Genomic DNA, 12,778 nt, shown 5'->3' on the forward strand with positions numbered 1-12,778 from the left:
ACATCACTGACTTCCTGAGGAAAATACACAAGATTACATCTGTAATCTTCCTGAAACCAACATCCTTGTCACCAGGGATGTAGAAGCTCTCTATGCCAATATTCCACATAAGGATGGGCTACAAGCTGTCAGAAACACCATCCCTGATGATGCCATGACACATCTGGTGGCTTTTCCCGCACCCATAACTATTTTTGATTTGGGGACAATTTATATCTCTAGATCAGAGGCACTACTATGGACACCTGCATGGGCCCACAATATGCCAGCATTTCTATAGCTGACCTAGAACAACATTTCCTCAGCTCCCGTCCCATAGAACTTCTCCTCTACTTATGCTATGTCCATGCAATCTTCATCAGATGGACCCATGTTAAGGAGAGCCCTTAAATTTGCACCCCACCATAAATCTCAGCCTTGATTATTCCACACAAGAGATCCATTTCCTGCATACTACAGTACAAATCAATCAAGGTCACCTTAACACCACTTTATACTGGAAACCCACTAACTGCTATTCTTTCCTACATACCTTAGCTTCCATCCAAGACAAATCACATGATTCATTGTCTACAGCCACGCCCTAAAATACAACTGTATCTGCTCCAATCGCACCAAGTGAGACAAAAAAAACTCAAGATCTTTATCAAGTATTCATAAAACTAATTATCCAATGGGGAAGTAAAAGATTGACAGAACCACATGAGTACCCAGAATTCAGCTACTTCATAATAGGCCCAACAAGGAAAAAAACAGAACACCGCTTGTCATCACCTGTGGCCCTCAGCTTCAACCCCTCCAATGCATTGTTGTTAATCTACAACCTATAAGGCCTGTCCTGTCCCATAGACAGCCACCCAACCTCAAGAAAATTCTCACCAGCAGCCACGCACCAGACCACATAAACACTAACCCAGGGACTTATCCCTGCAACAAACCTGTTGCCAGCTCTGTCCACATAATCTATGCTACAGATGCCATCACTGGACCTAACCACAACAGCTGCACCATTAAGGGCTTATATACCTGCATATCCACCCATGTGATATATGCCAGCAAGGGCCAGCAATGTCCCTCTGCCATGTACCCTGGACAAACCGGACAGTCTCTGTGCTAAAGGATGATTGGACATAAATCAGGAATTGGAATACACTTAAACCTATATAGGGGAACACTTTAACCTCCCTGGACATTCAATAAAGGATTTAAAAGTAGCCATTCTTCTACAAAAGAATTTTACCACAAGATTATGGAGGGAAACATCTGAATTGTAATTCATTTGCAAATTTGATGCAGGCCTGAACATGGATCTCAATTATCTTCTGCATTACAAGGTCAATTTCCCCCCATTTGATATTCCCAGAATGGTGCCCATCCCATTTAACTTAACTTGCCCCTTCTGCTGGTTCTATTAGTGACAGTTGACCCCACCCACCTTTTTTGCTCCTCCCACCTCCTCCTGTATAAATCCTGGGGGATTCTAGTTGTCTGCTCCCAATCTGAAGAAGTGGGTCTTACCCACCAGCGCTCATTACCTAAGAAATAAATGTGTTAGTTTTTAAGCTGCTACAGGACGGCTTATTATTTGAGTCAATATCCCAGGCTGTAACCCTTTCCTGCCTGGGTTCCCAGCTGGAGTGAGGGATGGTGGTGGTGGTGATCTCAGGGTGTAACTCTTTCCTACTCGGGTCCCAGCTTTGGAGAGGGTATATCCAGGTGTGTAGATCTTTCCTGAGTCCCAGTTTAGAGGAGTGGGGGTGACAATCCAGGCTGTAAACCTTTCCTGCCTGGATCCCAGCTCAGGGTGGGGGTATCCAAGGATGTAACCCCTTCTTGCCTGTATTCCCAGTTTGGGATGCAGATGGTAATCCAAGCTGTAAACCTTTCCTGCCTGGGTCCCAGCTCGGGGTGTGGGTATGTTAGGATGTAACTCTTTCCTGCCAGGGTCCCAGCTCTTGTGGGAGAGGAGTATCCCAGGGTGTAATCCCACATAATAACCCTTTCCTCCGTGGGCCCCAGTTTGGGCGGGGTGGGGCGGGGAGAGCGTATGCCAGGGCTGTATCCCGTTTCTGCCTGGGTCCCAGCTCAGACAAGGGGGCATATCCCAGGGTGTAACCCGTTTCTGCCTGGGTCCCAGCTCGGGTGGCTGGGGGGGATCTCCCAGGGTGTAACCCGCTCCTGCCTGGGTCCCAGCTCGGGTGGGTGGAGGGGATCTCCCAGGGTGTAACCCGCTCCTGCCTGGGTCCCAGCTCGGGTGGATGGGGGGCGGATCCCAGGGTGTAACCCGCTCCTGCCTGGGTCCCAGCTCGGGTGGATGGGGGGCGGATCCCAGGGTGTAACCCGCTCCTGCCTGGGTCCCAACTCGGGTGGATGGGGGGATCTCCCAGGGTGTAACCCGCTCCTGCCCGGGTCCCAGCTCGGGCGGTGTGTGTGTGTGTGTTGGGGGGGTGGTATTGCCAGCAGTACCTCCGGGGCGGGGTGTAGCCGGTAGCTCCGCCTCCCGCCTGTCTCGTTCAGCCGGGGCGGAGCTGGCTGGCTCGGTTGTGTCCCCGCCGCGCTCCCGGCTCACTCCGCTGCCGCTGGCCGAGGGATGACATTGCCGGCGGGGCGGCTGCGCTGGGCGCGGAGGCGCTGAGCGAGCCGAGCCCGGGAGAGGCGCCGATCGCAGCGCCCCGCTTTGCCCGGCCCGGGGCAGCCCCGGAGACTTCTCGCCGCGCGGCTGGGCGCAGGGGACCGGCCGCTGGAAGTTGCCGGGGGTGGGGCCCGGAGCTGGTGGCTGTTCCCCAGGTACGCGCCGCTGCCCGGGGGCGGTGGGGTCCCGTGGTCCCTGTGCCGGATCGGGGGGCGGCGAGGGGCCGGGGGGAGGGCAGCAGGAGGTGCAGCTGGGCGTGACCCCCTCTCCCTTGGCACCCCAAGAGGGCGGGTGGAGACCCACCGGTGTGTCTCCCTCCTCCTCCTCCCGCCCCAGCGGCTCTCTGGGGGGCTGGCTTGGGGGCACAGACAACTGACAGTTGCGGGGGACACATGTGACCCCCTGGATCTACCTCACCCATCACCTCTGCTTGGGGCAGGTGGGTCCAGGGGTCCCCTTTGGGAGGTGATTCTGGAGGGGGTCTCACCTGGATGGACGCTCACCCCTGCAGAGTGGGGGGGTTGTGTGCATCTCCCCTTAATCAGGGGTCAGCCACGTGGGCTCCACACCTCTCAGTTGGCATCTGGCTTAGCAGAGAAGTCCTGGGGGCTGGTAGTCGCCCTCCCACAGAGGCATTTGTGTGGCTTTCACTGCCCTAATCAGCTGGCAGTGGAAGGTGGAACTCTGGCCTGGCACTGCCAGTGGCCTTTCTACCTTGCTCGGTCATGCCAAAGTTTGTGGCTGTTCCTCTGGTCCAAGTGGGATGCTGGGGAGGTGCTGGCCCAGAGGGGCATCTCGCTGCATCTTGACTGGTGTGGGAGAGCTGCTGAAATGTAAATCCTGGTGGGGCTGGGTGCCAGAGGCAAACCTGATTAGAGGGCACCCACTCTGGGGTTATGAATCAGTGGGGTACGGGAGGCAGGTGATTGTGATTACAACATTTCCGCTGGCTTTGTTTTTGTGTGTCGGGCATGTTTGTGTTCACATCAGAACTGTTGTCAGAATGACAGTGTCTGCTCTGCCCTGGCCCCCTCCGGAGCATTGTGTGGGATTTTTCAGGATATGGGGTTATCTCTCATCTTGAAATCCTGAGCCAGCAAAATCCAGGAGCCTGAGGTAGATTAATGCAGCCTCATTAGCTTAGTCAGGAGAAACACCCTGGGTCAATGCAGACAATTAGAAACCTCCCCTAGTGTCTTAATACATCTGACAGCATGTCCTCGCCTGGTAGCACTTTTCAGGGACTTAGCTTTGTTTTGAGGAAATCCCCTTTATTCTTTGTTTATACTGCTAGGGAGGAAATGTGCTGGAGTATTCCTGGCCTTTTGTATGCTTTGCAAAAAAGCAGCAAAAAACCCCCCAAAAAAACAAACAAATTCTGAAAGGGAATGAAATAAGAATGAATGAAGGGGCTTGGGTATGACTGATTCACGCTTGGAGAAAATTTGTTTTATTTACATCCCCCTCTCCACGCTATCCCCTTTCCTCTGCAATCCCCAAGCTCTTCTCAATGAACAACTTCCAGGCATTGAAAACGGTTGGTCTTAAGCAATTTCTGCATTAAAACGGCAGAGTTTCATGTGTCGGACCACAACAAAGCAGGATTCCTCAGTCCTGAGAATCTGTCCTCTTCAGATATTGCAACTTGAACTATCTTTAGGAGACAGAGAATCCCAGAACAAATAACTTGGTTTGTAATCACTTGTATATTATCCTGTCTGCTGGTGTGTTTCTTCTGGTGAGGAAGGGGAGGAAAGGAAATATGGCTGTTATCTGGAATGCTGGGGAGTCACATACTGTTGGATAGTCAGATGCTGGGTGTGAAACTTTAAAGATTAGTTCTGATTCTGTTCCTACCAGCTTTTGATTTGATAACTACACAAATGGGAGCTCACAGAATAGTTATCTATGTTAGAAGGTTCCACCATGCATTTACATGTTTAAAACAATGCCTCTTATTCAGTGGTCACACTCTAGAAAATGTATCCAAAAACAAACAAATAAACGAACAAACAAACAAAACCCCCTGAACCCTTCAAATAGGACTGTTTTTTTTTTTTCAGGGTACATCTTTGCTACCCAGGAGATTGACCCTGACCAGGTTGATCTCCTGGGGTTTGATTTTACGCACTTAGTGGAGACGGGTGAAACTGAACGATCAAGGGTCGATGATGAACCCCTTTACTCTTCATTCTCATGGGGAGGAGTAAGGGAAGTCTACAGGAGAACCTCTCCCGTCAACCTCCCTGAGTGAGGACGGCCAGGTAAGTCGATCGTAGATAAGTTGATTCAAGCTACGCAGTTGCCATAGCTGGAATTACATGTATACAATCAACTTTAAGATCTAATGTAGACCTGGCCTTAATGACCTGTTTGGGATAAGATTAAAGGCTATGGCTAGGTCTACCCTAGACCTTAAAACTGGTCATAGATGTGCAATTCCAGCTACAGCAATTACATAGCTGGAATCAACTTATCTATGATCAACATATATGGTTGTCCTCACTAAGGGAGGTTGACAGGAGAGTTTCTCCTGTCAACATCTCTTCAGCCTTTCTTAATCTTTATGAGATTGAGGAGTACAGGGGTCAACCCCTGATCATTCGATGTCGTGCGTCTCCACTAGGCATGCAAAATCAAACCCCTCAAGATCAACCCTGACTAGGTCTAGCTCCTGGGTAGTGTAGATGTACTTTATGTCTTAATCAGAATGAATGGAATGGTTCTACCTTGCTTTGTGATAACCACTTTGCTTTAGGACCTTGCTTTAGGATCATCACTACCTCAATTACTGGCTTGTAGAGGGCTTACGAATTAGCATCTAGAATGTATAATCATTGGCAGATTTGGTGTATATTGAGTTATCTCTGCCTTCAATATGAATTGTTGGGTATATTGGTCAACCATTCATAAATAACACAATCCATTAACATGTCATCTACTTATTGCCCACTTTCATAGTGGTTGTTGCACAGCTTAGGAAGAGGTTGCTATTTTTATCACATTTTTCACTTGCACTGTCAAGCCTTGAAGTCTTTGCTTCAAACTGGTAATGAAACAGTAGTAATTCAACTGTGAAAAAGCCTCTTTATAACTCAAAAGCCACTTCCTAAATGTGCATATCAGATCAGTTTTAAGATCGCTAATTTAGAGCGGGTGTCCTTCAAGCTGTGCAAAGCACATCTTTAAAAGAAAAGATTCTTTGTGTGTAAAGCAAAATACCCAGGATTTGTCTACTGCTGTTTACTGCAGAAGCACAGATTAAATCAGTTCTGGGCCAGCACCTTTCATTGGTGTCCATCAGTAGATTTCAGCCTCTAGCTCTTTGAAACTAATGGCAAAGCTTGTAATTTATAAGTAAAATTCTTTCTTGGACCAGGAAGACTATGATTCAATGGGGCATCTTGCATCTACTTTGTGGGCCAAGGATTGTTTCTTTTGCGTTCTATAAAGTGTCATGCATATTTACCATACTCTATAAATAACTGTGTGTTCACACTGCCCTAGTTTTATTTTCCTAACTTGGACTATTGTGTGGATTCAGTTATCTCATCATTCTCTTAACTTCCAGGACAATATTGAGTAAAGTAAGGCTCCCATTAGTATCTTGTTTTGTCAAGGGGGGGCCCATTGCTGTTGGAAGTGTGGCCACTTGTGGAGCAGATACAACAGCTGAGGAAATTAAGACCTTGTTTCCTTCATCCTTCTTTATTTGACTGAAAGAAGGCCTGGGAGGGAGGTGCAGAGAGTTTTTTTGCTTTAATATTAAACTAGAATCACCTGGGGTACATTGTGCTTTGTCTGACTGCAATGGTTTAAATTCTTGACAGTTTTAAAGTGGGGAGTGGGCTGGCATTTAGCACGAGACCCTCATGGTATCCAGCTTGTTTGCATGTTTGTGGAAAGACCTTGTTCTTTTTAGTTACTGTTAGACATTGCAACTGAGATATTTTTCAAAGCAGGCACTTGGGGAGTTGATCACACAGCTCCCATCAATTCAACGGGAACTGTGTGATTAAATCCCCTAGATGGATTTGCAAATCTCAGCTTCCTTTCCCCACCCCTGTCCTCAAAGATCCCGTCTCTCCAACAGTGGCTGTCCAGCTAAATGCATCTGTGCGAAGGTGTGGATTGGAATTCAATTGGATGCTAAATGTAGCTAGAGAAACCATTATCCCTGCCAAAAGGGTTTTAATAACTAGACCTTTTTTTGTAACTCATTATTCAGACGCTAGTGCGATTAACTGAGAAGATTTATTAGAGGCTTGTCAGACACAGCTCATATTTCTCCTTCAAGAGGCTCTGCTGTGATATTATATTTGATTCTTCAGCTCTAAAACCGTTTGTGGATCTTCCATTCCCTGTCTTGATTTACAATCTCCACGTAACTCTTGGTGGACATTCTTTTTCCAAACCAATTCTTCCTTGGTTAAGTATGTACACACTATTTCCAGTACAGCACTATCTCCAGGTCTGAAGAAGTCGGTCTGCCCCACAAAAGCTCATTACCTAATGAATTATTTTGTTAATCTTTAAAGTGCTACAGGACTGCTTTTTTGTTAAGAACACACTGTAGCTTTAAAACTAATGCTAGCAGGCCGGAACAATCCCTCAGTTGATAATGATGTAACAGATCTGTGGTCACTTAGTCACAATTTTGCATGCCACAGCCACACTAAATCACTTGACATCAGAAGGGGGAGAACTCTGAATCTCCTGCTTCAAAAGCAGAGGGGTAAGGGCAAAAACTCAGCAGAGATGAACAGTATAGGGACTATGCGCAAAGTCAATATCTTTTAATTCCAGTCAGAAGAGGGCATTGCTACACCAACCAGCTCGTTCATTTAAAATGCTAATACTCTGTTCCTTTTATCTAAGGGGTTGAAAGCCTCTTAGGAACAAACATCAAGCCTAAGAGAGAATCTCAATTTTTACAGATGAAGTAAATGACAGAACTGAAATTCATGGACCTCCTCAAGGTTACATGGTGAACTAGAGACAAGAAGAAATAGAACGTAGCAAATGCGGCTCAGTCCTTTGCTCCAAATACACTCCCTTGCTGGCCATCTTGGTCTATTTTTTTGTGCGGTGTCGAGTACACACTGACGGTTCTCAGCACGTTATAGGGGTGTTACTCGTAAAGGTGTATGTGGGGGGCAGTGGGGGAGGCTCTGTAAGGTAATTCTAAATGGCAGTTGGTAGTAAAAGGAGACTGTTAAACAGTGGCTGGAGAACACTTGTTTAATAAAACCCAAAGCCATCTTCATACAGTGTCTGTTTTTTGTTGTGTTCTTTTTTTTAAGCCACTTTCCCTTAGTTGTCTTTGTCCCCCCCATTCTGAACAGCTGCCTTGTGATTTTTGTGTACTAATGTCCTATTATTGCTGGATACTGTAAAACACAAGCCACCTTATCTTTTTCATATGTAGTTTAAAATAGTTTTATAATATTCCCATCAAGAAAGACTTTCAAGACAAATGTGCTTTTCTGAGGCTATTCAAACTACGCTTCTCTTTAATTGCCTTGAGGGATGGGGGACAGTTGTAAACCCTTCCGCACTTAGGTTTGTCTCAGACTGCCCTGTGCTTAATCAGTACAGGATTGAAGAGGTTGCTTTTGTTTTGTCAGGATTTAATTACACTGTATGTAAGGGTGATTCTTTGTCCACTCTGCCTCTCCTGTATGCGAAAAATCTGCAGACAATCTGTTGATTTGCTGGGGGGAGGGGGACACATGGAGTTTGTGTGCTGAATGCTCAATTGTGCTTAATGTCATAGTTGTGTGGGTCCCAGGATAGTGGAGAGCCAAGGTGAGTGGGATGTCTTTTTAGGGCAGGTTTCTACTAGCCCTGAAAGTCAATCTTAGAGGCGCAATTCCAGCTATGAGAGTTGCTTAGTGGGAATCAACATATGGAAGAACGATATGTCAGGCCGTCCATGGAGAGGGAAGTCTGTGGGAGAAACTCTCTCATTGACCTTTCTTGCTCCTCCCGAGAATGAGGAGTGCCAGAGTTGACTGTTGAGCGCTGGTGGTTTGAGTTGGCTCACCCTCACTAGGCGCACTAAATTGAACCCTGGGAGAGAGACCCTGAATGAGTCGGTCTTCTGGTAAGTATAGATGTACCTTTAGACCAGTTGGTGAGACCTCAAGAGCTTGTCTTTCTTGCCAACACTAGTTGGTCCAATAAGAGAGACTGTTTCACTTGCCTTGCTTCATTGAATTTGGTGAGAGTGGAGGGTCCTTGGCAGCTTTGGAGGATCAAGTCCATAAGGACATCGTTTATGAAAAAATGCATATGTAGAAAGTGGCTTATGAGGAAGGGAAGAAAGATCCCCAGCTCTGCCTCTCTCCTTCCCCTCCTGACCCCTGATTGTGGGGGGGCCAAAAGTGACAGATCACAGATTTAGGCACTAGTCCTGGAATGAGGTTTGGGCTACCAGACCCCTGCAGGCATGTGGAGCCGCACTGAAAGCTATTTAGGTATGGCAAGTGCTGGTCTGGAAATGAATCTGTGTAATCAGGGTGTACATATGAAAGTCCTATTTATTATTTACACTTTCAGATCCTGATGCTTCAACTTGGGTTTTGAGTTCTCCAGGATGGCTTGGTTGGGGTCTAGCGTACTTCCACTGAAATAATACTGATCTACCAAAACAAAAAAAGCAGTCAAGGAGCACTTTAAAGACTAACAAAATAATGTATTAGGTGAGCTTTCGTGGGACAGACCCACTTCTTCAGTTAGTCTTTAAAGTGCTACTTGACTGCTTTTTTGTTTTGATAGTATATAGACTAGCACGGCTTTCTCTCTGTTACTATTCAATACTGATCTACGGTTGCCTTCTGCACTTGTACTGTTGGTTTACGATTTGCTTTTCTGTGGCTCTGGACTGGTCAGGGTTTTTTTAGATTCTGCTGTTAGTAGGATGTAATGTGCGACCTTCAAAGTAGGAGAATATATTTTATAAACAAACTCGTTTGACTTAAAATGAAAAGAATGCTATTATTTTACTCTGCAAGCCTTAAACTGTGGGCATGGGCTGCTGGAATGGTATGCTTATGAATATTGTAGCTGTGCCACTGCATGTGGGCCCCTCCCAGCCCTCTCCTCCCCCTGAAATCAAAGCAGACAGTAAACAACCTTTTCCATCAGTATTCTGAGGCGTGACACATGGTTCAGTGGGGTTCTGTAATGCTGCTTTTAAATAGCTGGTTCTTATTTATGTTCCTGAATTGCACGTGAAAATGCATCAGGTATAAGTGCTAAGGAAAACAGTCTTCAGTGCAGCGGCCTCTTCTAGAGTGTTTGTCTTTTAAAATGAAACAGTTAGGTTTGCTGCGTGTTCCAATTTCTAAGTGCTACAATGAGGCACTCTAAAAGATTAGGTCACAGGCCGCTTTTTGGAAGAAGCCAAATATCTCTAGTTCGGCACCCTCGGGACCTGACCGGTGCAGTATCACAAAAGGTCAGTATTGTCTAGCAGTAGTACCGACACTTCCTGTGCTGACTTGACTCTTAGAAGCCATTTGGGACAAATTACAGCTAAATAACAGCACAGAACACTGAGAGCCAGGACTAGGGATGGTAAATCAACTTTATGGGACTACGGGAAACTGGACAGAAAATGAAAAGAACAAAATCTCCAATATCTATATCACTATATCAGTTCAGCTGCAGTTCCTGAGAAGTACAGAGAATGGGAGAAATATAAACAAGAGTCCCAAGTGCATGAAAAAGGGCACTTCTTAGTCTTTCTAGATGTGCAGAATGTGTCAGCAGGAGTTCAGTACTGCTGAAGGATTTGAGGAGAATGCAAAGGTGTGCATGTGTAATGCCTTGCAAAAAGCCTGATGGGTAGCAAGTGAAGCAATGACTTTTCATCTATTGTGAACGACCTATTATTGGAAAGTCAAAATTTATGCTATCACCCAGTGTAAGAATTGTGGAGTCTCTCCAATGCTTGACGTTGTTATGAGGGGTACAGGGTGGTCATCATCACCGCGCAAGATATGGATTGCGCAAAGCTCCCCTCATCTGAGCATTGTGAGGCAATTGGGGCAGGGGTTATTGGTTGAACCAGCTGGCTGAGACCAAACTCAGCCTTGCCTATATAGCTGTTAGACTAATTTGACTAGTCCTTCCCCTCACTGTACAAAGATGGCTGGATGTTGGAGTTTGTATTCTTTTGTGTGAGAGTCCACCTCAGCAGATACTGAGATTGAGAGCTGAAATCACAGTTTGGCAGCCTTGTAGGAGAAATGGCAGGCAGGCAACCAGCCAGCAGGGTGGCTAGCAGGAGTGACTGGTGGGCGGGCAGCAGGGTGGCTTGTGGGAGAAGTGGCAGGTGGGCAGCAAGGCGGCTGGCAGGAGCAAGCAGTCCACAGGACTCACAAAAAGGTGGCATTGCCTCTGGCCCAATGAGGGAAGTCATCAGGGTGATGTGTTGGGGTCTGCATGGACTGGACAGAGCTGTGAGTGAGGCATTTGAAGCTGGGTATGGAGAAAGTTTGGGTATGTGAATGGGACCCTCACAGTGTTGGACTGGTGAGCCTGAGAGGCAGAGGATGTTGCCTAATCGGTTTGAGCTGGGATGGTTACTTGGGGGTTGGTTATGAACTCTGGTTGTGGTATTTTCCCATGCTAATGCCATGTGACTTCCCTGCCTCTTTCATTAAAAGTTCTTTTCTACACTCAGACTCTGTGCTTGCAAGTGGGGAAGCACTGCCTCTCTGAGACACCCACGGGTGTATAAATTTCCCAGGCTACTAGGTGGGTGCTCCATCTGGTTCTGTGTGAGATGGATGAAAAGGAACCTCTAGATATTGAACCTGGCCCTGGCTGCTGCTGACTGCTACCGGCAGAAGAGTTACATATACATGTTTGAGGGGCCCTAAAAAGTTCCATGCTCCAGCTGGTTGAACACAGGGCTGGGCCCAGAGTTCTAATCCTGACTTCTGTCACCCACCTGAATCACCATGTGGTGACAAGCAAGCCACTAATGCCTAAGTTTTGAGTGTCTCTGTTTTTGGAGACTCAGCCTGAAGTCAGTGGGTCCTATGGGATCCTTAGAACTGTTGAAAATCAGGCACGAGATAACTCGCATCAGAAATCAGTGGCTACTTCTCAAAATTCTGACCTTAACTGTTTTTGTTGAATCCTTCCATCTCTTGGGGATAACTTGCTCACCTTTAGATGGGAGGGTATGTGAGGATTATGTCTGAAGGTCTGTGGAGACCTTTGTTAACAGAGCATATCAGTTTGAGTTAAACAGAGCCTTTAATGTTGTCAATAAAAATATCACTCCCACTTCTTGGGGGCGTCGGTGGTTTGATGGGAGTGTGGTGGGTGGTGATTCTCTAGGGAACTCTTTGCCTGTCTCAGCCAGTTCTGTGCATACCTCCCATTCCTGTAGATACTGCAGACTGATGGATGGGGGTTGTATTAAGAATCATTGTCATGCCCAGCTGGAACCTGCTGACCCTGCAGGAACACGAATGAACAGGCCTCATGCTTTCCACTGAGAGATGGCAAACCAGCGCTTTTCTCTGTGTGACCCTAAAGGACATTGACAGCTTCCAACTCTAAAAGAGAGCTGGGTAAATGTGACACATTTGTTCTTTAGTTAGCTGTTAGTGGGTCTTCATTAAAATGGCTGTGTGCCACACTTGAAAAACTAAGATGGCCACATGAAGGGGACTGGCAGGAAAGGGGTGCTGTGGGGTTCCCTCATCGAGGGCCATTAACAGGAAGGTCCAATCTCTACTAGCAGCAGCTGGGTGGGTGTTAACACTGGACTTTCTCCATGGGCCTCTGTCTAATAATTGCTTGACAGATTTACATTACATCCTCCTTCCTATTTTCCCACATGTGCACACTCACTCTAAGGAGAAGCTCCCTATTTTTCGACTGTCCCTCCTAAACCCAGTTTCCCAGAGAAATGTGAAACAAGACCCTAGAGTCACTCTTGGATAAGTGGCTACTTCATGTTTTGTCAAGACTTAGGGCTGCTGTTGAAGAAAATCCCTACTCCAAAGAGTTCAAAAATTGCTAACTAGAAGTAGAAGAAAGAATGAGTCTAGGAAGTCTTGAAAATGGTTTTCTCCCCAGGAATGGAGTTATCTGCCTTTGATTTAAAAACAAGAGGGACAT

The 12,778-nt window shown here is 46.6% G+C and overlaps 1 protein-coding gene across 2 annotated transcripts in view; it reads left to right on the top strand.

Annotated features, from left to right (window-relative positions):
- The first annotated feature begins 2,563 nt into the window (after positions 1-2,563).
- Positions 2,564-12,778, top strand: part of GDPD5 (glycerophosphodiester phosphodiesterase domain containing 5) — a 368,574-nt gene continuing 358,359 nt past the window's right edge. For both annotated transcript variants that reach the window (XM_074980897.1, XM_074981070.1), the window contains exon 1: positions 2,564-2,787. The gene's annotated coding sequence lies outside the window, so the exon portion shown is untranslated. The remainder of the gene's footprint in view (positions 2,788-12,778) is intronic.

This window comes from Carettochelys insculpta, chromosome 1 (genome assembly GCF_033958435.1).
Source record: "Carettochelys insculpta isolate YL-2023 chromosome 1, ASM3395843v1, whole genome shotgun sequence".
In the NCBI taxonomy this organism is placed as follows: domain Eukaryota; kingdom Metazoa; phylum Chordata; order Testudines; family Carettochelyidae; genus Carettochelys; species Carettochelys insculpta.